The sequence below is a fragment of the Vulpes vulpes genome, chromosome 6, assembly GCF_048418805.1.
Source record: "Vulpes vulpes isolate BD-2025 chromosome 6, VulVul3, whole genome shotgun sequence".
Classification (NCBI taxonomy): domain Eukaryota; kingdom Metazoa; phylum Chordata; class Mammalia; order Carnivora; family Canidae; genus Vulpes; species Vulpes vulpes.
The window spans coordinates 92,120,261-92,144,465 of record NC_132785.1 but is presented as its reverse complement, the minus strand read 5'-3'; the positions used below and the strand labels follow the sequence as shown (position 1 = coordinate 92,144,465).

General features: G+C 42.9%; 1 long non-coding RNA gene across 1 annotated transcript; it reads right to left on the bottom strand.

Moving 5' to 3' along the window:
• Positions 1-12,216: 12,216 nt before the first annotated feature.
• LOC140599371 (uncharacterized) lies at positions 12,217-22,318 on the bottom strand. The gene is made up of 2 exons (XR_012002186.1): positions 22,233-22,318; positions 12,217-14,665 (listed from the first exon to the last, which is right to left on the bottom strand). It is a non-coding gene; the product is annotated as an uncharacterized lncRNA (long non-coding RNA).
• Between the last annotated feature and the right edge of the window lie 1,887 nt (positions 22,319-24,205).

Sequence of the window (24,205 nt, the reverse complement as noted above, 5' to 3'; positions counted from 1 at the left end):
TTTAAGATTTTATTTATTTAGTCATGAGAGACACACACGGAGAAGGCAGAGACACAGCAGAGGGAGAAGCAGGCTCCATGCAGGGAGCCCGATAAGGGACTCGATCCCTGGACTCCAGGATCACACCCTGAGCCGAAGGCAGACGCTCAACCGCTGAGCCACCCAGGGTCCCTGTGTTTTTGTATTCTTTGGGTAACTAGCCAGTAGTGTGATTGCTGGATCATAGGGTAGTTATTTTAGCTTTTTGGGGAACCTCTACACTGTGTTTCAGAGTGGCCACACCAGTTTGTATTCCCACCAATAAAGCAAGACAGTTCCCGTTTTCTCCAAATCCTCACCAATACCTATTATTTCTTGTGGTTTTTATTTTAGCCATTCTGACAGATGTGAGGTGAAATCACATTGTAGTTTTGATTCGCATTTCCCTGATAAATGATGAACATCTTTTCATGTGTCTCTTAGCCATCTGTATGTCTTCTTTGGAAAAATGTCTATTCATTCTTCTGCCCATTTTTTAATGGGATTATTTGTTTTTTGGGCATTGAATTTTATAAATTCTTTATATATTTTGAATATTAACTGTATATTGGATATGTCATTTGGACATAACTTCTCTCATTCTGTAGGTTGCCTTTTAGTTTTGTTGATTGTTTTTTTGGCTGTGCAGAAGCTTTTTATTTTGATTAGTCTCAATAGTTTATTTTTGCTTTTGCTTCAATTTCCTCAGAAGACATATATATAAAGAAGTTACTACAACCAATTCAAAGAAGTTACTGCCTGTGTTCTCTTCTAGGAGCTTTATGGTTTCAAGTCTCACACTTAGGTCTTTAATCCATTTTGAGTTTATCTTGGTATATGGTGTAAGAACGTGGTCCAGTTTCATTCTTTTGTATGTTGCTGTCGGTTTTCCCAATGTTGTTTGTTAAAGTGCTATTCTCTTTCCCATTGGATATTCTTTCCTGCTTTGTCGAAGATTAATTGACCATATAATTGCAAGGGTTTTTTTTTTCTGTTTTCTATTCTATTTCATTAATCTATGTGTCTGTTTTTGTGCCAGTACCATACTGTTTTGATCCCTTTAGCTTTGTAACATAATTTAAAGATTAGGTTGAGCGTCGGCCTTCAGCCCAAGGTGTGATCCTAGAGTCCTGTGGTGGGCTCCCTGCATGGAGCCCGTTTCTCCCTCTGCCCGTGTCTCTGCCTCTCTCTGTGTCTCTCATGAATAAATAAATAAAATCTTAAAAAAAAAACAAAACTTAAAGATTAGGATTGTAAAAAAATAAATAAATAAAAAATAGAAAAAAAAAGATTAGGATTGTAATGCCTTCACCTTTGTTTTGGTTTTTCAAGTTTGCTTTGGCTCTTTGGGTTTTTTTGTGACTCCATTCAAACTTTAGGATTGTTTGTTCTAGCTCTATGATAGGGATTACATTAAGTGCATAGATTGCTTAAGGTAGTATACACATTTTAGCAATATTTGCTTTTCCACTCTGTGAGCATGAAATATCTTTCCATTTCTTTGTGTCATCTTCAATTTCTTTTCTCAGTGTTTTATAGTTTTCAGAGTACAGGTCTTTCACTACTTTGATTAGGTTATTCTTAGGTATCTTATTATTTTTGGTGCAATTATAAATAGGATTTTTTTTTATTTTTCTTCTTGCTGCTTCATTATTGGTTATAGAAATGCAACAGATTTCTGTAGATTGATTTTGTATCCTGAGACTTTACTGAATATGTTTATTAATTCTAGCAGTTCTGGGCAGCCCGGGTGGCTCAGCGGTTTAGCGCCGCCTTCAGTCCAGGGCCTGATCCTGGAGACCTGGGATCGAGTCCCACGTTAGGCTCCCTGCGTGGAGCCTGCTTCTCCCTCTGCCTGTGTCTCTGCCTCTCTCTCTCTCTCTCTCTCTGTGTCTCTCATGAATAAATAAAATCTTTAAAAAAAATTCTAAGCAGTTATTTGGTGGAGTCTTTCAGGTTTTCTATATATGGTATCATTTCATTTGCAAATAGTGAAAATTTTACTTCTTCCTTACTGATTTAGATGCCTTTTATTTCTTTTTGTTGTCTGATTGTTGTGGCTAGGACTTCCAGTACAATGTTGAATAAAAGTGTTAAGAGCGGACATCCTTGTCTTGTTCCTGACATTAGGGAAAAGGCTCTCAGTTTTTCCCCATTGAAGATGATGTTAGGGATCCCTGGGTGGCGCAGAGGTTTAGCGCCTGCCTTTGGCCCAGGGCACGATCCTGGAGACCCGGATCGAATCCCACATCGGGCTCCCGGTGCATGGAGCCTGCTTCTCCCTCTGCCTATGTCTCTGCCTCTCTCTCTGTCTGTGTGTGTGTGACTATCATAAATAAATAAAAAATTAAAAAAAAAAAAAGAAGAAGATGATGTTAGTTCTGGGTTTGTTCAGATATGCCTTAGTATGTTGAGGTATGTTCCCCCTAAACCTACTTTGTTGAGGGTTTTTTTTAATCATGAATGGATGTTGTACTTTGTCAAATACTTTCTTTGCGTCTATTGAAAAGATTAGATGACTCTTGTGCTTTCTCTTATTGATGTGATGTATCACGTTGATTAATTCATGACATTGAATCTCCCTTGCAACCCAGAAATAAATCCTTCATTGTGATGAATGATTTTTTTACTGTATTGTTGGATTCAGTTCTCTAGTATTTTGTGAGGATTTTTGCATCCATATTCATCGGGGATATTGGCCTGGAGTTCTCTTTTTTTGTGATGTCTTTATTTGGTTTTGGCATCAGGGTAATCCTGACCTCATAGAATGAATTTGGAAGTTTTCCTTCCTTTTCTACTTTTTGGAATAGTTCGAGAAGAATAGGTATTAATTCTTTTTTTTTTTTTTTAAGGTAGACTCTATGCCCAACATGGGGCTTGAACTCATAACCCTGAAATCAGGAGTTGCATGTTTTACCGAGCCAGTTAGGTACCCCAGTACTAACTCTTCTTTAAATGTTTGGTAGAGGGAACTCTGGGTGGCTCAATGGTTTGGTGCCTGCCTTTGGCCCAGGGCATGATCCTGGAGTCCCAGGATCAAGTCCCATATCGGGCTTCCTGGATAGAGCCTGCTTCTCCTCTGTCTGTGTCTCTGCCTCTCTCTCTCTCTCTCTCTCTTTCTATGTCTCTCATGAATAAGTAAATAAAATCCTTAGGTAAGTTGGTGGGGACAGGTGACTTGGGGACCTACTCTTCTGCCATCTTGACCCGCCCCCTATAATTAAAATCTTAAAAAAATAATAAATGTTTGGTAGAATTTGCCTGTGAAGCCATTTGGTCCTGGACTTTTGTTTGTTGGGAGTTTTTTGATTACTGATTTGATTTTTTTTTTTTTTTTTTTTAGTAATTTTGCCCCCATTTTACAGATGAGAGAGCTCAGGCACAGAGCACTAAATATGACCAAGATCACAACATAGATCAAATGGAAAGTACATCAGGGTCTGAGAAACAAGTGTTTGGAAATGGTATATTAACCATTCAATAGACTGAGGCAAAGAACACAACAGAAAGAAAAAAGGAAAAAAGGAACGAAAGAAAGAGAGAAGGAAAAGAAGAAAGAGAGGAGTAAGGGAGAGAGTTATGGAAGGAAGAAAAAAAAAAAACCCACTACCAAGAACAGGTCACCAGAAGTTGAGAGATTTTGAAGTTGGAAGGGATCATTGACCATAAAATAACTCTTTAAATACATTTTGCAAAGGAAACTGATAACTACTTCATAATGAACTTGCTTTCAGACTAGGTCTATTTATCCAAAATAAGTGGTCAATCCTTAATCAGTTCCCTGGGGAATAGATATAATTTCCTTTTGTATTTTACAAACATAGCAACTTATTAATTGAATCTTTCACTCTTAAATTTTTAAAAATCATTTTTAAGGAACATTAGATAGTGAACTAGGGGAAGCATCATTGAAAATGATAAAATAGGGGATCCCTGGGTGGCGCAGCGGTTTAGCGCCTGCCTTTGGCCTAGGACGCGATCCTGGAGACCCGGGATCGAATCCCACATCGGGCTCCCGGTGCATGGAGCCTGCTTCTCCCTCTGCCTGTGTCTCTGCCCCTCTCTCTCTCTCTCTCTGTGACTATCATAAATAAATAAAATTTAAAAAAATGATAAAATAAAACAGCCAGAGGCTTTTTCTCTACAGCCCACACTTTGAATTTATTCACTTAGCAAATATTGAGTGCCTACTATATGCCACTTGGGTCCATCAGTGAATCACATGGCATACAGCAAATAACATTGCAATTAGGGAGGAAATGAAAGAATGGCCCAGAGAATCAACAATAAATAGTAGATCTAAGGAATAAGCAAATTGTATAGCATGCTGGAAATTAATAAATACTATGAAAAAAAGAAAAATGAGAGTAGAGTGAAGGGGGGATCAGCATCATGAAGGACTAGGGAAAGCTCAAGTTGCAATTTAAATAGTAGACTTGGATAAGGTAACATCTGAGCAAAGACTTGAAAAAAATGAGTGAGTTAGTAGATAATGACAGAAGATAATTCCAGACATAGGGAACTACCTGTGCAAGGATGCTAAATTGGAGTGAGTCTTGTGATCAAGGAGGAAGAGCTAGGGGGCCCTTGTAGTCAGGGTTGGGTAAATGGGGGAGAGACCCAGGAGGGATGGTCCAAGTAAAACTCCAAGTTAATTGTGTGCTTCTACCAATTTTCTTTGTAGCAATACAGCTTTATATACATCACATGTCCATTGTTCTCAGACATCATAGGATTCCAAGTAGCACACACTGTAAGGCTACTTGGGTCAGTTTATATAATTTCCAAGTTCATAAGAACACTGCAACCCATTCTGAATCATAAATTTTAAAAACATGGATTTAAAACATTTAAGAATAAATTCTTTTTAGAGTTATTTATAGATGGATAGATAGATATACCATATATCAAAATGTATCTATGTATCTGTATCCATACTTTTTTGTGAAATGTAAATTGGACTTTTCATTAATTTCCACCCTTCAATCACATTGTATTCATGGGATTCTACACAACACCACATTTCCAATTTTCTACTTTGGTTGACTAAATGAAGTCAGTGCCCAAAATGGAACATGTGTGATTGTATCACCAAATTACATCACAGCCACCATTGGCCAGTTCTAGCCAGGCCTCCTTTGTCCCACTGAGGAACTATTTATAAGTTCCCCATAGTCCTTACATGAGCAGTGTCTCTCTTGCTCTGTGCTTCTTCTAACAAAACTAGTGCACCAGCCTGGTCAGCTACAGTAAATGCTCCATCCCTTGAGAAATGTCCGTTATCTCCTTGAGGGAACTCCCAGTGACAGTGCTAGTGGTTCTCCCTACTGAGAACCCTAATGTCTGTCCCCAAAATCTGCTCTGGAAATCTGCAAAATTTGAAGAGTTATTTTAAATACATTTTGCAAAGGAAATTCAAATTATGTATACTCTCCTTTTAACGTTGTCGTATCTTTCTCTTGGAAGACATAGATAAGTATTATTGTCTCATTTTTATTGTCAGGGAAAGTAATTTGCCTATCTAAGCTTGTCCGTGTCTAGGAAGAGAATCCAGAAGTCATGGCTTTCACAATTCCTCTAGAAAAACACTGACCAAAGAATCCTTGCAGGGCCTGGCTTGTGTAAACTAAGGAGAAAACTAGGTATAACCTGGCTCCTAAAGAATTCCTTCACTCCTTAAAGTAACCAACCAATTAATGACTTGTGTAAAGATAAATTATTTCATCCAGTTTTCCACCATAGGAGGAAAAAGTCCACATGAGGGACTCATTTGTTGGAGTTGAGATGGTGTCTTGGTATCCTCTAGGATAAATCTGAAAGTGCTTTAGTGGCTGGCACCGTTCTTGCATCATTGTCTCCTCTAGGCTTGCACATAGAAGTTACTGTGTGCTGGGGATGAATCACTGTGTGGGTAGAAATTAGTTATAAAAATATAATCCCTTCTCTGAAGAGCACCTGGCAACCAATTGAATGGGTCATCCATAGTAAATGACTAACCTATGGATATTAGAAAGGAGTTACCCACAGGAATGGTCTTTGTCTCTTAAGAAAATGAGTAAACACTTAAATCTTAAGACTTTGAGTCATGAGGCCACATGGACTGGCAAGGCATCGCTTCCCTTAGGGGGTTAGCTGCTGGTACTAAGAAAAAGGGTAGCCAAATGGGTTGTTATGGAGACCAGGGATGAGTCACCCTCTTGCCTTTCTTTCTGGTAATCTTGAGTCATTTCAGAGATTGATAAAGCTCATGCCCTTGCTACTTAGCAGACTTAGACCTAATCATGAGATCAGACATTTTTTGGCCTCACTTCCTTATTCACACATCCCTATGCACCCCCTTTTGATGCCAATGTCATGCCCCTTAAAGCTAACAAAAGGATTTTGCTATGATCAGGATGTGCCCAGGAATCTATCATTTCTACCTATGTAGTAAAAAGGGCTCATTAGTACCCTACCTAAAACCTATATAAACCCTTCCAAGATAAGTGTAAAAAGCAATCTAATAATCAAAAATATTATTGAGTAGCTCCTATGTGCAGATCACTGTGCTGTTTTGAATAAGGAAAAAGCCCAGTACTATTCCTCCAGCAGTAGGCTGGCTGATTTCTACAGATGCAGAGATTTTATTAGAACCATGATACAAAAGCAAGAACTCTATAAGAGGCATCTCTCCAGGACAGGGAGGCTCAAACAATAGACTCATCTTCTCAGTTTTAGAGCCTGGGAGTCTGAGATCAAGTGGTCAGCAGGGTTGGTTTCTTCTGAAGAAAGAAGACTCCTTGGCTTCCAGATGGCCATCTCCTCCCTGTGTCCTCACGTGTCCTCACATGTCCTCTGTACACGTCTTTGTCCAGATTTCCTCTTTTTTTTTTTAAGATTTTATTTATTTATTCATGAGAGACACAGAGAGAGAGAGGCAGAGACACAGGCAGAGGGAGAAGCGGGCCCCATGCAGGGAGCCTGATGCAGGATCACAACCTCAGCCAAAGGCAGATGCTCAACCGCTGAGCCACCCAGACATCCCCAGATTTCCTCTTCTTATAAGGATACCACTCATATTGGATTAAGGCCCACCTTAATGACCTAATTTTAATGTAATTCTCTCTTTAAATAATTTTATTTATTTTGAGAAAGAGTGAGAGAGAACATATGACAAGGGAGGAAGGGCAGGGAGTGGGAGAAGTAGACTCCCCTCTGAGCAGCAAGTCTGATGAAGGGCTCAATCCCAGGACCCTGAGATCTGCCTTCTGTCATGAAGGCAGACACTTAATCCACTGGGCCATCCAGGCGCCCCTTAATTACCTCTTTAAAGACGCTACCTCCAACTATAGTCATTCTGAGGTACTGAGGGTTAGGACTTCAACATACAGAGATTGGGGGAGCACAACTCAGCCTACAACAGGGAGAGAAGGGGAAGGAGTGGAGAGAGGATAATTATTATTTTAGCTAGTGTGGTCAGGAAACATTCCTCCAAGGAGGTCATATTTAGGCTGAGACCTAAATAATGAGGAGGGGCAGCCATGAAAAAATGTGAGGAAAGGAGCACCTGGATGGCACAGTCAGTTAAGCATCCCTCTCTTGGTTTCAGCTCAGGTCATGATCTCAAAATTGTGAGATTGAGCCTCAAGTTGGACTCTGCGCTGAGCACGGAGTCTGCTTAAGACTCTCTCTCTCAAATAAATAAATCCTTAAAAAAGAAAAAAAAAAGATGTGAGGAAAGGAGACAGCAAGCTGAACGACACAGAGAGTGGTAACAGAGACAAGTGCCAGAAGCCCTCTGGCACAGAGTGGACATCTCCTGCCCCAGAAGCCCTCTCCTTACCATCCTCACAGGGTGGCTCCCAGCAGTTACCTTAGTACCTCATGACCTCTCACCTCAGCTGGAGTTGATAGAATCAGGAGGGAACTCTTGAAATAAGCTGAGCACTTGGATTCTCTCACCTGGGAGCTGGGATTTGGGCCCCTGAAAGATCATCAGTCACTTGGTATGTGTGGCTGTGAGACAAGACACATGGAGAGATCTGAAGTATTTAAACTCCTGGTTCTGGGCTTTTTCAGAGGCCTAGTCTTTTTTCTGCATTTGGATTTTATGTATCACTCTTGCCACCACTCCTCCACCCTCTAGCTTTTAAAAATTCTGTTTTCTTCTTAGGCTTGCTGGAACTGGTTTCTGCCACTTGCCACCAAGTGACACCCTAACACAGAGTATAGGCCTTCAGGGGCCTCCCTGGAGTCTGCTTGATTGTGAAAGGCTGGATCCTCCATGTGTGCTGCTCTAGAATTGCACTAGAGAAAACTGGTTTTCGGTAATGTCACCATAGCTACTGCTGTTTGACTCCTGTTCCAGAATCTCCCCCACTGAATCTCACACTGCCCACCCAAGGGCAGAGGAGACACCCTGCTACTGGGCTATCTTTTCTGGGAACTTGGTCTTGGGCTGCACTTTCTCTGCTAGGCAGCCTGTCCACTGTCAGCTCAGGTGTGCTCAGATCCAAGGTTTTTTGGTCTTTATCCCTAACCAATCCCCAGAAGTCTGGCCTCCATCATGCTGTATTTTGCTTCCCACCTATCCCTCAGCAGATTCTTTCCTCTTCTCTCCCACCCAGATCATACTCTCCCTCGCAAAAAAATACACTGCTTGCTTTATATAGACTTCCCTCGGCCTTTACTAAAACTGAAACAGTCTAAACACTCTGCAACCTGCCCAACTCATCCATCTGCTAGATTGGGGAAAGAAGAGGTGAGGAGGCCAGCTGGAAAGTGCACCTGACCCTACTGATAAGCATCACCTCCCTGGGCCCGCAGAGCTCTCAATGCAAATAGAACTATGAGCATTTGCTGGGTTGTGGCAAGGTGGGTCATAGCAGGATTGACAGGCTCTTGCAGAGATCCTTCCAGATCTGTACATTGGCAACATGCTATGCATATTTTCAATGCATCTGCTAGTCAGCAACCATAAATATCTCTGTGGGGGATCCCTGGGTGGCTCAGCGGTTTGGTGCCTGCCTTCGGCCCAGGGTGTAATCTTGCAGTCCCAGCATCGAGTCCTACATTGTTGGGCTCCCTACAGGGAACCTGCTTCTCCCTCTGCCTGTGTCTCTGCCTCTCTCTCTGTGTCTTTCATGAATAAGCAAACAAATAAATAAATAAATCTTTAAAAAAATATCTCTGGGGAATGAACTGGGGAGATCTGGTTTGTGCAAAAAATAGGAGAATGTGAAGGAGGATTTTCCCCTCTCTGAACCTTTGAAGGGCATGCCATGTGCTCTGAATGCAGAAGGGCAGGATCAAGGTCATAAGCCTTGAAGAGAAGCTAAGAGGCATGTACTTATGGGTGGCTGTTTACTGTAAACTGTCCATTGCCCACAAAAGCACATTCTAAATCATACCCAGAGCATGAGGCAGCAAATGGTGATGGGTATTTTTCAGAAGAAGGCTAATTCTTTCTAATCCAAGTTGTAAGTCAAAGCTCTCCAAATCCCTTTTTATCATTAGCTGCAATGATAATTATGATCCTAGGACACTCAGAGCTACTTACCCATGGTCCTATCAAGAGTAAATGTCAAGGGTGTTACAATTAAATAGGAAGCTTCTGTTTGTTTGTTCTAAATCTAGCATTAAATTGGAGGTGGGGTAGGAATTAGGCCATGAAGAGTGAGCTTCGTGTTTATAGAGATGAGAATGGACATCATAACCTTGAAGTTAATTAAAAACAAACAAACAAAAAGCCGTTCCTGGGGGCAAAGAAAAATCAGAGCTGAGAGACTGATTCCTGGTAATATACTGGTAGAAGAGCAAGAAAAATTTACCACCTACTGGTGTGGTATTCCAGGAGATTAACTGTTATTTATTATCTCCCTCACAGATAAACAGTAGTTCCAACTATAACCATTATCACTACCCACTGCTCATCCTGCCTCTGCTGCTAACTTGTTCATCACGTCATCATTCAATTCAGGCATAACATGTCTACTGTAGAGCGCATGAAGATAAGACACGCTCTCTGCCCTTAGGGAACTCCCGACTCTTGGATCAGACACCCACATACATAAACAACTAAGTACAGTACAGTGTAGTAACTGCTGGGCCAGAGGAATATGACACATGCGTTGGGAGGACAGGGCAAGGCCCTAGGTACTTCCCTTGGGAGTACAGAAAGGTGGGGCAGGGCCATGGCAACAGCCTGACCAAAGCCAACGAGGGCTAAGTGTGCCAACGTGGTAGCGACAAGAGGAGACAACGTTTACATTGGGTCTCTTTCATGGCAGGAGTTCTGCAGGACATTTTCTATAACTCATTTAATCCTCACAACAAACCTGTGAGCTAGGTATGATTATTTTCCTCATTTTGCTGATAAGGAAACTGAGGTTCAGAGAGTCAAGTAGCTTGCTGGGAGTCACACAACTGGTAAGTGGCAGAGTTGGGGTTTGGAAGCAGGAAGCAAGGCCTTAAGTCGTGCTGTAAACCATGATGCTATTCTGTGCCTCCCGTGAAGGCTCATGGGGCATGTGGTGGTGGGTAGGTGTGACACAGTCAAGATTCTGAAATGTCCCTAATGCCATATGCTTTATCCTAGTAGGAGAGAGCCTTTTTTTTTCTTTCCATGAGAGACACAGAAAGAGAGAGGCAGAAACACATGCAGAGGGAGAAACGGCCCCCTGTGGGAAGCCTGTTGTGAGACTTGATCCCAGGACCCCGGGATCACAACCTGAACCGAAGGCAGATTCTAAACCACTGAGCTACCCAGGTGCCCCTGAGGGAGCCTTTTTAAACAGACATGATTAGATAGATCTTAACTTTAGAGGGATAAAGCACAGGCTGGATGAATGATGAATTGCGGAAAAGAGAAGTGGAGAAGAGACAAGGGGGCATAAGGGACTATACCCCGAAAGTGTACCCAGAGCAGTGGCGATGGGAGCAGGAAGAGGTTATCTCCATTTGTTCATCAAAGAAGGCTTGGAGCTAGGTACTGGATCGCAAATACCTGGCATGTGTACCACCACCCAGTGCAACACTGGTAACTAAGCACTGTACTTGTCCTTGATGACGTCAGATACTGCCTCAGAATCCTTCTCAGCACAGCGCTCTCAACATAGCAATAGCAACTACTAATCGATCAGAGTCAGGACATTAAATGAAACCTATTTGCCATCCCGTGTTGGGACAGATATTTCAGGCATAAATTCTGATAGGACCCAGTGGTGGATACAGTGCCTGGATGATGGAAAGAGGATGGTCACAAATAACTTGGAGGCTTCTGACTTGGGTGTCTGACTGGAAAGTGAGGTTATTGATCCTCATAGGAAACAAAGGAGAAACGGGGTTGAAGGGGAAACCATGAGCTTTGTTTTGCAGATACCCAGATCGCAAATTCAACAGGGCATCCAGGAGGAAAGCTTGAGGTGGAAATTTGGATCTGAGCTCAGGAGAATACACTGAGGCTCTGATCAGAAGGAGTATCATTAAGGCATGGAAAGTGAACACCATCTCCCAGGATAGAATGGAGGAGGACTCAGGTTGGAATCCTGGAAACTCCAGCCCTTCAGCACTGTAAGGAGAAAGAAGACAGCACTGTCTGGCAGGGAAAGAACATTAGCAGATGGAGGTGGTCAGGGGTGTTAGACGCTGCAGAGAGAGTCAAGAGCAATGATGAGGTTGCAGGGTGGATTGGGTAATGGGGAGATCCTTGTCCTCAGGCTTGAGAGAGCATTTTTGAAAGTATGGGTTGGGTGGGAACCAACTTACGTAGTTTGGTGGCTTAAAAGAAGGTGAGGTAGGGGATCCCTGGGTGGTGCAGCGGTTTGGCGCCTGCCTTTGGCCCAGGGCGCGATCCTGGAGACCCGGGATCGAATCCCACATCGGGCTCCCGGTGCATGGAGCCTGCTTCTCCCTCCGCCTGTGTCTCTGCCTCTCTCTCTCTCTCTCTGTGACTATCATAAATAAAAAAAAATTAAAAAAACAATAAAACAGATCATTAAAAAAAAAAAAAAAAGAAGGTGAGGTATATAGACCTACTCTGGCAAGGGTTTGGATACAGGGTGAAGGGAGCAAACCAAAGCGTGTTGCTGATGGACGGGAAAGATCAGGGGAACAGGAGATGGAAGCTGGGGAGGGGAGGCAGCAGGTATGCCCCGGAAGCAAGAAGAGATGTATTAAGAACAAAGAGGAGTCCTTGGAAAGAACAGACACTTATTCCAAACTGTAATTTCACGTTTATTGGTGTGATTCTTTCCGCTAGTCCAAGGCTTTTTTGGTCACTATTTTATCCCCAGTACCTAGTAAAACACCAGGCACTGAATAAATACACAATAAATCAAGTGAATGAATGGCTGAATGACATTGCTTTTTCTTAGACGTGAAGGAAGGGGTCACTAGGGCTACTGTTCTTGGTGGTAGGGGATGGAGAAAATCATTTTTAGCTGGCAATCAATGAATTCACCACAATTCATATAAAAGTTCTACAAAAAACAAAAACAACAAAAAAAACGTTCTACCAGAATTTTCACTCTTATAGGCAAAGAAAGAGAAGTCATGATTTCCTTTAGAGATACACACTAAAAGTCATATGAGGATTTCTGAAGGCCAATCATGAGTGATGGATTGTTACTTCCTTTATAATTTTCTCTTCCTTCAAGGACTAACACCCAAGATAATTACAAAGTAACCACCTCTGTTTTGTTTTCTAGCATTGATATGGTCTGCAGAAGCTTTCTAGAATAAGTACGCTTTAGAGGTGCACTGCTTTTTAAAACATAAGTGTGATCAGGTCTGGGCAAAAAGTATTCCTTCCACTGTGTCTTTTCCTTCCCCTTGAGATTAAAACAATTTTTAAAAATGTTTTCCCTTTGCCATAGCCTATGAGGAAACAAAATTATATAGCTGTTTGCCAAAAAAGAGTCGTGACAGCAACATCATCATTTGTGCCTCTTTATAATTAAGATGAGACTGATATGAAGAAATATTTTTATTCCTTTCATGATATTATAAATTCTATGTTATTCCCTCTGCTCTTTCTCATCTGCTTATCTGCTTTTTCTGAAGTGTAGGCACTTTTACACATCAGTAATTCACAGGCTGCTGAGTTTTGTAGGCAGTTCTCTCTGTGTCACTCCCCATTTCTCACCACCTCTTTATATTTCAAACATCAGTGAACTCTGGGGTAGGAATTAGCATCTCAGGGACACGAAACAGGCCCTAGGACTTCCGATTTCCCACTTCAAGAAGGGATGGAACCCCTGTTCTTTATGGGGATTGTATGGTCGAGGCTAAGTCCTTTAATCTTTTGAAACAGGTATGAAATTCTTAGAGGAAAAATCTGAGTAAGGAAAACCCAGCAAGGTTTTGACTCATAAATCAATTGGCTTTGCAGAAGCTTCCAGTGTCAGTCCCCCTAAAGCTGAAGAAGAAGCAGAGTCCAAAAAAATGGGTCCCTTGACCCTTGTTCCCTAAAGCTGGTATCCTGTAAAGCATATGCCCTAATGTTTTGGGTTAGGTCTCTTTGGCTGTTTTTTAAAAGAGGGTGCAGGCAGTTCCCCATATTATCACAGTGGAAATCAAATCATGTGCTTTTGTGTTTGGACATCAGGGCACCTCCTAGTCCTGGCTCAGTGGGTTTAGAGTTGTTTCTTATGTGCCCAAGCAAACGAGTCTCTCTGGGGAAATCCCTTCCTTTCCTGCTGCTACAGGTAAGCATGTCCCAGCATTTAGAAATAGGGCGTTCTCACAATTTTAGTGCATGTGGGGAAATCATAGATGGAACTGAAGCCAAGAAGCACAGTTTATTGGCTGAGTTGGCAGTAGAGGCTCTCACCACCCAGGCGACTTGCTTCAGACAAGTATGGAGTCTTGAATCTGGGTGTAGCCCCTCAGGTAGATCAAAGCTCCAGTCTCAATTTGAAGTCAGAGGGAGCCTCTGTAGTTGAAGGGAAGCAGTGGATAGTGTGGCTTTGGTCAAAGCCAGGAGGACTTGCAATTCAGTCCTCTGCACATTAGGGCCTGGTAGGGGACGAAGGGGCACTCGAGGGTGGGATTGAGGGCAAGAGATCCAGGTCCCATATTCATAAAGAGCCTTCAATTTGACCTTTTGTGCTGTCTGCAAGTGAAGTTATGAATTCAGACACAAAGTTGTGCTTTCAGGAGAGAAAAAAAAAAGACAGTGTTCTTTATATAACTCTAATTTTAAAAGAACAAACAAGTAAATAAATACACAAACTATAAAATACACTATGATTTTAAAATCTTGTTTAGTCACGTGCCCATTTTTAAAGTACACCTAGAGCCTCAAAAATGCCATGGATCTGCCTTCCCTCTGCTTTCCTGCTAGCAAAGGGGCTTTAGGTAAGTGTGGACTGAATAAGTAGGAGCTGTATATTCTGAATAATACAAGTTTATGGAGAGCTTACCAAGAGAAATCGTTCTACAGCCTCTTCCTGGCAGGCACACATAGCCCTGTTTGCCCCCAGGAGCGCAGTGATCACAGGCAGCTTCTCCCACCTGTGCTGGGGCTGCCAGAAAGACAGTGGGGTCCATACAGATCCAGCAGCATGAGACTCAGCTTCCTCCTAACACCCGGGGCTCCTTGAATGGTTCCACCCATCTGCAGAGCACCTTGGGTGGTGGTGGGGAGACCAAGATGTTTATGACGTATCTGGAAGAGAGCACATGAAAAAAGAAATAATAATAGTCCTGGTTTCTCCGTCTGTGTGTGTGGGAAACAAATCTCATAAGGATTTATAGTTTATGTTTGGCCACAAAGCTGAGCTTTCACTATCCCCAAGGCCTTTGGGATGAAAGACAATAGTAGCCCTCATTTCTCCCTTGGCTGTTTACACATCATCAGTCACTGAAGCTGCACCTCAAGCCTTTCATCTAGAAATACACTGAGGTTAATGAATTCAAAGTATCAATATAGTTAGCCCCCGAGCTTTGGTATACAGGCATTCAGGTAAACAGTGTAAGGCCCAGAACACCAAGAATCCCCAGTGAAGACAGACAAGCAAGCAGTGATATCTTAGGGGGTGATAGGAACAAATAATCCCTTTTTAATTCAAACCAACGAATATTTATCTAGACTTAGTGAGCATTGCACTAGGTCCCCAGAGAAGAAAGTATTTGCTTCTTGTCCTCAGAGACTTTGACAACAGTTTGATGTCTTTCAGACTTCAAGCTTTGGAGTCACAGAGACCAGTGTGTGAAGGTGCTTGACAGAGGAACGGTCACAAGCAGGACCTGAGTAAAGGGTGGTTCCTTTTCTTTTATGCCAGAAGCTTTGCTGTCACCAGCCCTCTCAGGGACTGGCCACCTGTCCCTGAGTCCCAGTCCCTGGCTGTGTCTCTGCAGTGTGCTACCAGAGCCAGCAGAAGCTAGGTACCTTCTTGGCCCTTTCCTCAGTCTGCTCCTTGTACCTAGACACTCTATGTTCCTTCTGCTCTCCAGGATGCTTATCTGTGGCCAAAGCTGAATATCCTAGATGCTGTCTGTCTGGATTTCTCAGATCCATCCCTGGTCTATCCCATCCTGATACCACCTGTCCTATCCTAATACATCCAGGCTATGTCAGTTTTACTATTGAAATAATCTCTTAGGGCACCTGGGTGGCTCAGCAGTTGAGCGTCTGCCTTTGGCCCGGGGTGTGATCCTGGAGTCCTGGGATCGAGTCCCACGTCGGGCTCCTTGCATGGAGCCTGCTTCTCCCTCTGCCTGTGTCTCTGCCTCTCTCTCTCTCTCTCTGTGACTATCATAAATAAATTTAAAAAAAAAAAATTAAAAAAAAAAAGAAATAATCTCTTACCTTTGATCATGTCACACCTACTCTGAAATCATTAATGACTTCCATCGCCTCTAAATTCAGATAAGACCTCGGCCTGATGTGGGATAGGTTACTGGATGATAGAGTTTAAGAGGGCATATGTTATAATGAGCACTGGGTGTTATATACGACTGATGAATCACTGAACTCTACCTTTGAAACTAATAATGCAAAAAAAAAAAAAAAACTAATAATGCACTATATGTTAATACATCAAATTTAAATTTAAAAAAGTCTAAAACAAAAACAAATCTCAGCCTGAAGATCTCAGCTTGGCATGGGCTAGCCTTGGCCACTGTATTAGTTTTATCCTTCTTCCCACCAGTGTATAACATAGCGGCCTTAGTGGCTCCACCCTTAGCGGACTAATTGCATTCCTTGAATATGTTCTGGCCTTTCTTTTTTGTGTCCTTTGCTCTTGCTGAACTTTGATGGGATTTCAGCAGAGGGAGGCAGAGAGAGATGGAGAAAGATGACTGAAGGGAACAACATAAACAAAGACATATGCAGAGATGGAAGAGTGGAGACCAGAGAGGAGGCATATCTGGTTACTGGCTACTGTGCACTTACAATCCCAGACTCAGCTCTTAGAGAGGAAACTGAATGGGTCATCTGGTTTGACCCCTGGCCGTCAGGCTGGGAAGACATTTTTGTTTCCATTCTATATATTAGACTATCAAGGACCAGAAAGGTTAAGTGACATAAATGGAGGTAGAGTGAGAAATGTTTAGACAGACAAATTGAGGTCACCTATAGCATTGCTTAATGCCAGGTTAAAACTTATAGTAAATTCAGTCAGTGATGGGGACTATTGAAAGCTTTCACTGGGATAATGACAAAATTGAAACTGTTTGGGCTGTGTTTTCAAACTGTGGGGTATGACCCATTAGTGGGTCACAAAGTCAATTTCTTGGGTCATAAATTAAAAAATGTTGGAGTGTAGTATTGCTTTGTAAGTTTTGTATGTGGGTACTGGGTTATGAAGTAAAATATATTTCTTATTGTGTGTCATACCCAAAAAAGTTTGAAAGCCCTAGTTTTAAGATTTATCTGGGGACAAATCATAGGCTGAATTATGGATGCAGGGGAGGAGCCTGGAGGCTGGGAATCTAGTTGGGATGCTCTTGTCATAGTCCAAGCGGGCAGTAAGAAGGATCTAACTAGGAAGAGAAAGAAGAGGAAAGCATGAAAGATTTTGTAGGGTAAGAGTCTCAGGATGTGGAGACTAGCATTGGGGGGGCTCAGAGGGAGGGAAAAATCAGTCAGGGTTGAGTGAAAGCCACAAAGTCACACTCAGGTTCTTGGAGAAATGCTGTTAAGGGGGGAAGTTGGGTGAGGGGGCTGGTTTGAGGACCACCACAAAAGACAGATGGAAATACAACCACCATCAGCTACAGGATCAGTCAGGGTCCCATCAGGAAAAAGAATCCACTGAGATGGCTCCGGTGCAAAGAAGACCTGAAGGAAGGGAGGACTTCCAAAGCTGTCGGTGAGCTTACGGGAACCGACTTGCATGGTGAGGAGCCCAGAGATTAACCACAGTAGGAAGCTCTTCCTGTCAGATTCGGTTGGCACCCAAGCTTGCAGGGCACGACCTCCCTATCTTCTACTCACCCACCCCTAAGATGAGTCCATGACTGCTGCTTGGTTTGTCCTGTTGCTATATTTCCACTCTCACCATCACCCCAGCCAAATATCTATTGAACCCCCTATTGAACCCCCATCTTATGCCAAGGGATTTCTTGACAGTGTGATTTTATGCAATCATATTTACCTCATGAAGGTCCTATCATTATTCCAACATCACAGATAAAGTATTAGAAACTTGAGGACACTTAAAAACCAAGTTCACGGGATCCCTGGGTGGCGCAGCGGTTTGACGCCTGCCTTTGGCCCAGGGCACGATCCTGGAGACCCGGGATCGAATCCCACATCAGGCTCCCGGTGCATGGAGCCTGCTTCTCCCTCTGCCTGTGTCTCTGCCTCTCTCTCTCTCTCTGTGACTATCATAAATAAAAAAACAAAAACAAAAAAAACCAAGTTCACACAATTAGTAAGTGGTAAAGTTGTAGTATGAAGCCAGGCAGTCTGATTTCTTGATCACTCTTAATCACAGCAATGTGCTGCTAATTACTGAGAAATAGAAAATAAGAAAGTTTGCAAATGACGGGGCAGTTAACCACAATGAAACTTAGAGTAAGTCGCTGGTGATGTCATCCTTTGGGATGAGTGGGACCAGGCATCTCACATCCCCACATCCCTAATTCCTTTCTAGAAGTTCTGGTGAGACTTGTTGGTCTAGGTTTTATCTAGAAAATCATCCTCCTACTCATCCACTGCCTCAGGGTTGGATGCTAGAGTCGTAATCTCCAATTTTTTGAAAGATTTTATTTATTTTTTTATGAGGCAGAGAGAGAGAGAGAGGGAGGGAGGCAGAGACACAGGAGAGGAAAAGCAGGCTCTACGCAGGGAGCCCAATGTGGGACTCAATTCCGGGACTCTGGGATCACACCCTGAGCCAAAGGCAGACGTCCAACCGCTGAGCTGCCCCGGCTCCCAATAATCTCCAATTTTAGACAAGAGCAGAATTGGGTTGCTCTAGATGCCTGATTGTGGGCTGTGCAACCTCTTCAAGAAACTACTCAGTTTTTGCTCTGATTAGGGCTTCTTGGTTGCCCTTCGGCTGTCTGCTCTGCAGTTGTTTGAAACTAGCTCACATTGAGACCCCAGGGATTCTTCTCAAAGGCTCAGGCCCCCATGCCAACCAGAGTTGCCCTTCTTTGCATGGACCAGGTCCCGTCCCTGTGCCATATGCCTGTGGTGTGTGTTACCCAAGTTGGTCCTGCCTTAAGTTCAACTTCAGACAGTCCAAGTAACTTTCTGGACCTCACTTTTCTAGCAGCTAAGTGGTCCCAGCCAATGTCCTAGGACCTGTTTGCCTTCTACCTGTACCTCTAACAGCCCCCAGCTGACCACCATCCCAGACCTCCACTGGGTCTGGACCTCTCACTAGGTCCTTTTCTCTGGTTGGAAGGGCCTGACATACCATTCTGCTCACTTATGTGAGTCCTGTGAGGATTAAGCAAGGCTTCAGCTCACGCCCACAGGCCCATGTTCTCTCCAAGCTGCCTTCTAATGACTCACTGCCCTCACGCCGCGGCCTTCCTACCCCCACTTTTTCTCAGGAAATGATTTTTGAAAATGGTCTTTTTCTTGAACAATAGAAAAGTAATTTTTACCCACAGGGAGCAAGAATTACAATCCTCATCACTGTTAATAATACACGCACGCACGTGCACACGCACACATACTAAAAAAAGGAGCTTTCTAAAACCAGTTTTACAAAGGAAGGGAACAGGTGGGCCTCTCTTGGGGAAGGTGGTGGAGTGTTAACCACTTTGTTTCCATTGCTTTCACAAACAAAGAAAGTGCTTCCAAGTGAATAGAAAAAAACCCAGGCAGTCCAGAAGAATGTAGGCCTGAAGTAAATCGTATACAAGGAAGAAAAAAATATAACTTCTCCAAGGGCCAACTCCCTATACCCAGGCAAATTATGTCCTAGGATGTGGATTGCAAACATTTTATTAATATAACTTCCTCAGACAAATGTTATATGAACCATAACTTAAAAATATTTATAAAATAATTCATTTGTATACATTTTTAAATTTATTTTTTGTATACATTTTTTAAAAGATTTCATTTCATTATATTTGTTAAAGTAGGTTCCAGCTCAACATGGGGCTCAAACTTAGGACCCTGAGATCAAGACTCACATGCTCTACTGACTGAGCCAACCAGGCACCCCATTTTTTTAAATTTAAAAATGGCACTCCCAATTTTTTTTTAATTTTTTATTTATTTATGATAGTCACAGAGAGAGAGAGACAGAGGCAGAGACACAGGCAGAGGGAGAAGCAGGCTCCATGCACCGGGAGCCCGACGTGGGATTCGATCCCGGGTCTCCAGGATCTCGCCCTGGGCCAAAGGCAGGCGCCAAACCGCTGCGCCACCCAGGGTTCCCGGCACCCCCAATTTTAAGTTAAAATTTATTTAGCACTTACTTATAAAGTTAATATATGAGGGAAAATTACTGTTTTGATGGATACCAAAATTTAGAATAATTAGTATAGGTATAACCATTGCAATCTTGAGATCAAGCTTGGCATTTGTCTATGTCTGTATTTTAGTTGCAAAGGGTAAACAAATACATATATATTTTTTAAATCAGCTTACTTTGTCATCTACTGTATAAACAAATCCAGAGGTTTGAGAAAGGAATACCAGAACATTTTTAAATTTCTAAATCAAATTATCAAGATTGTTGAATTTATTGTCCTAGATGTGAAAGTCAGACATGAAATACCCAACACTTTTTATAAGCAGTAGAACCATCTAACAGGTTATGTATTCACTTATGAAAGCCTACTAAGGCCTAAAAGGGACAAGTTTCTGAGCCTCGTGTTGACTGAGCACTGCATTCTTGGAACAGATATAAAAGGCCAGTACACTCCCATAAACTTCCTAATCAATGGCCTATGACTAACTAGGGTATGGTAATAGAGTCCGATTAGTGATGGGTGGCAAGGGCTCATGACTTGAAAGGGGCAAAGAGAACTTTCTGGAGTGCTGAACATTGTGTAAACCTTGATATGCTTAGTGATCTTATGGAATACATATGTGCAAAAATTTAGGAGCTGTACACTTAAGAATTGTGCATTTTACTGTAGGCAAATTATACTTCAAATCTCTATTAGCCAAAAGAGAAAGAGAAAGAGAGAGAAAAGAAAGGAAGACTCGATTAGTTCAAAAACCTGTCAGCAGAAATTTATGTGCCATTGTTTCTATTGTGTTATGTGTTAGAATTTGCTAGCTAGCTAACATGTTTTTTGTTTGTTTGTTTGTTTGTTTTAACATAGGCTCCACACCCAATGTGGGGCTTGAATTCACAACCCTGAAATCAAGAGTTGCAGGCTGTACCAACTGAGTCTCACAGGTACCCTGCATATATTTATGTGTTTGTTTGTTACTCTAAAAAAAAAAAAAAGGATTTATGGGACACCTAAGTGGCTCAGTGGTTGAGTGCCTGTCTTCGGCCCAGGGCGTGATCCTGCAGTCCCAGGATTGAGTCTGCATCAGGCTCCCTCCCTGCATGGAGCCTGCTTCTGTCTCTGCCTATGTCTCTGCCTCTCTGTGTCTCTCATGAATAAATAAATAAAATCTTTTTTTTTTTTAATTTTTATTTATTTATGATAGTCACAGAGAGAGAGAGAGAGAGGCAGAGACATAGGCAGAGGGAGAAGCAGGCTCCATGCACCGGGAGTCTGATGTGGGATTCGATCCCGGGTCTCCAGGATCGTGCCCTGGGCCAAAGGCAAGCGCCAAACCACTGCGCCACCCAGGGATCCCCAATAAAATCATTTGTAAAAGGATTTATTTATTTATTTATTTGAGAAAGAGAAAGAGTGCATGTGAGCAGGGGGAGGTACAGAGGGAGAGGGAGTGAAAGAATCCCAAGTAGACTCCTCACTGATCATAGAGCCAGAAGCAGGACTTGATCTCATGACCTAAACCCAAATCGAGTTGGATGCTTAACTGAGCCACCCAGGTGCCATCTGTTGTGTTTTTCATTATAGTTTTTAAAAATAGTTTAAATGTATTTTTATTTTTATAAGATTTTATTTATTCATGAGAAACACAGAGAGAGGCATATACACAGGCAGGGGGAGAAGCAGGCTCCATGCAGGGAGCCCAATGTGGGACTTGATCCCAGGACTCCAGGATCATGCCCTGGGCCAAAGGTAGGTGCTCAACCCCTTTGCCACCCAGGCATCCCTAAATGTATTTTTAAAATGAAATCCATAGTCATTGACCTGCACACAGTCCAAAATCTGACCACAAGTTTGACTCCTAAAAACTTAACCACTAATAGCTTACTGTTGACTGAAAGCCTTACTGATAATATCAACAGTTAACATATTTAGTGTGTTATATATATATTATGTACTGTATTCTTACCATAAAGTATGCTAGAGAAAAGAAAATGTCACTAAAATCATAAGGAAAATGCATTTATAGTACTGTACTGTATTTCTTGGGGAAAAAAATCTGTGAATAAGTGGACCTGCACAGCACAAGCCCATGTTGTTCAAAGACCAACTATATTTTATTTTAATTTTATTTATTTAGACCAACTATATTTTAAAAATAAAATTCAAATAAAATATATTTAAAAGACGGAAGCTAAATCATGGCCTGACAATCATTCCTGGAAGTCTCTGACAAATCATGAAAGATTTAAGAAGCACAGGGGGACAAGGGATGACAGAGGACAGTACGCACGATGGAAAGTATTTGGGCATTTGTATATACCAACCTGGGCTTCAATCGTAACTCCGCCACTTACCTAAAGTCTGGTAGCTAGTACGCTATCAAAGTCACGGCCCCAGTTTCCTCATCTGTAAAATGGGTATTATGTCACCTGCCTCAGAGCTGTTGGGAGAACATAACAAAAGTGTCAGCACATGTAGCCAGCCCCCAATAAATGCTAGTTCTCATCTCTTCTGTGTCCCATAATGTGGTAAAATATACTGGACTGAGAGGGGGTGTGATTGCCTTGAGAAAGGGGCACCTCTTAACTTGTTCTTCCAGAGGCAAAGATGGACTTGGATCTGTCTGTCCACACCCACACCTGCCCTCCTTGCTGCCAGTGACACATGTGCAAGCCTGCACACAGGCCCCAGACAGAGACATTTAACACAATGGAGGTGCTGGCTGTGCTCGTTTTATTTTATTTACTTTTTAAAGATTTTATTTATTTATTTATTCATGAGAGACACAGAGAGAGAGAGGCAGAGACATAGGCAGAGGGACTCCCCTGTGGGGAGCCTAATGCGGAACTCAATCCCAGGACCGCGGGATCACGACCTGAGCCAACGGCAGATGCTCAACCACTGAACCACCCAAACGTCCCTGGCTATCCTTAGAGAGACAATGACCAGAGTGTGAGGCCCAGGCCCCCCTAAGCACAGGAGCAGAACAGAACTTTGTCAGAGAATGGGTATTTCATCTTCCTGGGTTTCTCCTTTCTTTTCTTCTCTGTCTCCCCTCAGCACAGCTCAGGAAGCAGGAGAAAAACAGCCAAAGGCAAAAAGGCAGAAAGCGTCTGTCTCCCAATACTTTGATGGTGAGAGTGAAAACAAATGTCTCATAGCTCATTAAATGTCAGGTTTAAGATGTCCCCTTGGGAATGTAGGGTGTGGCCACCACCCCAGTGCATCCGTCTGGGCATTCTTTGCTCCTTGCCGGCTCCCACCATTTGGTCTATCAGAAACATTTACTCCTAAGGTTGAACATGTAGTTTGGTCTCAGGGCCAGGTGTCTGCCTTTGGACCACTGCCTGGAAGAAATGGTCTGAGCGACGAGGAGAATTAAGGTAAACCTGCCTCAGCTTGTCAGCGTGAGCCTTCCCGTTCCAGCACACCTGCCTCTCCGCTGCTGTCGACCCCTAAGAAGATGGAACTTCGTCTCCCAGTTCAGAGCCCTGAAGCGATTATGCCCTGCAAACTGATCTCAGTTTCAAAGCACTCCTCCTCTCTGCCTGGTTTTCAGGGGTATGAAGGGCTCCGTTTGGCTTTGGTAAAGATTCTATCCAGCTAGGAGTGCAAGACGAGGAGTAGTTAAACCTGAAGACCAGAGGCTCGCAAGAGACTTGGCTCAGGTTCGAGCCCTCCATCTGCCAGGACCTGCAGGCCCCGGAAGAGGCCTCTTCCTCTGCTGTCCCCGCCAGTCACTGACTAACCTGACTTGGTGTAGTTCTAACTAGCCTGCATTTGGGGCTCTGGTTCTGCTCGCCTTTTATTTCTTTTTTTTTTTCTCTCTCTCTTTTCGCCTTTTATTTCACACTCACAGAGCTACTGAATGCCTTTGTGAACTGGCCTTGAAAAAGTTTTACAGAATCCACAATCTAGATGTTCCCTGCCTGTACTCTGTTTGTTATGTTGCAAGAATGCGGCCCAACAGCCTCCACACCCTGATGACTCAGCCTAGCTCTAGTGAGTCGTGCTTTCCAGGCCTTCCTGGGGCGGGAGGAGGGGGGCAGCGCCTCCTCTAATTTTGGCCAGGTACTGCTCCCCAGCCGTCTGGAGTGAGCCAGGATGGGAGTTAGAAACACTGCCCACAGGTGGGCAAAAGGAGAGGGAAGGTGAATTCTGGTTTGTTCCACTCCACCAAACTGCTGTCACTCTTGGCCTCTTTCCAGGCACAGCTGAGGACATAGAAATGAGAAGTTAGGAAGAACTTAGAGGGATCGATTTTGAAGGGAGCGCAGAGTGGCTACCTGTTACTTTGAGAAAAGGCAGTGGATATCCACCTATGGAG